The sequence below is a fragment of the Lynx canadensis genome, chromosome D2 (assembly GCF_007474595.2).
Source record: "Lynx canadensis isolate LIC74 chromosome D2, mLynCan4.pri.v2, whole genome shotgun sequence".
NCBI classification, from domain to species: domain Eukaryota; kingdom Metazoa; phylum Chordata; class Mammalia; order Carnivora; family Felidae; genus Lynx; species Lynx canadensis.
In genome coordinates this window covers 14,298,080-14,300,472 of record NC_044313.2, presented here as the reverse complement: position 1 = coordinate 14,300,472, position 2,393 = coordinate 14,298,080, and positions in this window count along the sequence as shown.

Genomic DNA, 2,393 nt, shown 5'->3' with positions numbered 1-2,393 from the left:
TTTGGTGTTGAGGTGTTCATTTGACACCCGCCGTATTCCAGGGTCATATTTCGGAAATGATTTGTGGGACGGGAGGGAACGCCTGAAAAGTCCCCCCTGGCCCCCCTCTGCCACCATCTCTGTCTTTCAGGGCACTTTGTGTGGCCTGTTCTAATGTATTTCCTTTGCTTCGACAATGAATTTCTGTCCCATTTGATAAGGTCATCATTGTTCCCACGTGGTGCCCACCCAGCTTTTAACATCCCACGGTAGGAAGCAGACCCCAGGCAGGAGTGGCTATAGCAGGAGTAACTCAGGGCAATTATTATCTAGATTAAAGCCTGGTGGGAAAGGGGCTTAAAATAAATACGTGCACATGGTACAAAATGCAAAAGATCTAGAAGAGTATTCTTACACAAGCTATGTCTCTGTCCACCCTCACCCGCCAAATCTCTGGTTCCCCTTCCCAGAGACAAGCACAGTCTTTTTCCAGAAATATTCTACATGTACCCACGTGTGCCTCCCCTCACATAGGCAGCCCCAGCCCCACCCCCACCCTTTGTGTTTCAAACAACTGGTTGGATACAATAGACACCATTCTAACTTTGCTTTTTGCATTATCAATAAATTAGATATTATTCTCTAATGATGCAGAAAGAACCTCTTCATTCTTACAGCTTCCTAGATTCCACTGAGGGGTGCATGTGGTGTGATTGTCTCTGCTAATGGACATAGGAGTGTTTTCCAAAAATTTCCCAGGATGGATATTCATGCAATCACTATCCTCTGTGGTTGCTTTACATTACAAAAATCTGTCCAGCAAATATTTAGGATGGATTTCTTTTGGTCAGGATTGCCAAATTGCCCAATGTTAGCAAATGTACCAGCTCACAGTCCGGTCAACACCGCAGTCGGCTGAACCATATGAAATTGCCACCCTTCTGGGCCAAGAAGGTCAAATATTGGTCGTTTCATTCGGTTCCTTCTAACGGGAGGGCGCTTCGCACCCTTACCAACATGGTGAATCGTCCAACCTTTTCTGCATTCGGTAGGTTGAAGTGCTTTTCCTTAAATTGCAATTGGTGTTTGTTTTATTATGAACCAGGGTGAACATCTTGTTCCTGTTGAATGGCCCTTTGCGTTTCTTTCTCTGTAAACTGTCCAAGGTGTTTGCCAATTCTAGGCATCTTTTTCATATCATTTTTACTTTTATTTTTTTTAATGTTTATTTTTGAGAGAGAAAGAGAGAGAGAGCATGCGCGCAAGTCGGGGAGGGGCAGAGAGAGGAAGACACAGAATCTGAAGCAGGCTCCAGGCTCTGAGCTGTCAGCCCAGACAGAGCCTGATGTGGGGCTTGAACTCATGGACCACAAGATCTTGACCTGAGCCAAAGGCAGACGCTTAACTGACTGAGCCACCCAGGCGACCCCATATCATTTTTACTTTAAAGAGCACTTTAAAATGAAGAAAATTGGAATATTCTGTGAAATGCAAATATTTCCCCCAAGTTATCCTTCTCCTTGGGAGGAAAGGGTAAGTCAGTTGAAGGGCCTGGGCGTCTCCTCACAGGGCTAGCACCCAGCCAGTCACGACGCAGCTCCTACACGGAAGGTTCTGCAGGTGCCGTAATCCAAGGGGCTGCCCATTGAGCAGGCAGAGCCTGTGCCTAGATCTTGGGGGACTCAATGCCACCCCAGGCACAGCAGTGGGGGCCTTTGTGGACTGCGGCCCTTCCAGCCTGGCCTTCTGCCCACACACGGCCTCCCACACCCCCCGGCCAGCCTGCCCACTTGTTCCTGGAACCCCGGTGAGTGGAAGGCCGGTGACACATAGTGGATGTTACTTTTGAGGCATAGGATGCGGTGGTATGGGGTGCACCAGCTGGGCCAGAGTTGGGGTATTTCCTGTTCAATTCTTAGAATCCAGAAACAGCTTCATTTAGCAATTCTGGGAAGGGCATCGTGACAGAGCATTTCAGGTGATTCATCCTGAGATTCCAAGAACAAGAGCCTAGGAGCTCCCGCGCCCCTTCACGGGGATGCCTGGGATTTGTAGCAGAGCAGAAGTGCTTGAGCTCAACACCCTGGGGTTTTTCTTTTATTAGCCTGTTCTCTTTGTATTTTCTATATTATTTTCTTGAAACCCAATAGAGCATTTAAAATCTGGGCCTGGAGCAGTGAAATCGGTCCATATCTGAGAACTATGAGACTCCCCAGATCTCAGTAAAACTACAAATGATAGAACAGAGGTTCTCAGCCCTGGCCACACATCAGAATCAACTGGGTAACTTTATTTATTTTTTTAAGTTAATTTATTTTGAGGGAGAGAGAGAGAGAGAGAACATGTGCGTGCGCGGGGGAGAGGCAAAGAGGGAAGGAGAGAGAATCTCAAGCAGGCTCCGTTCTGTCAGCACA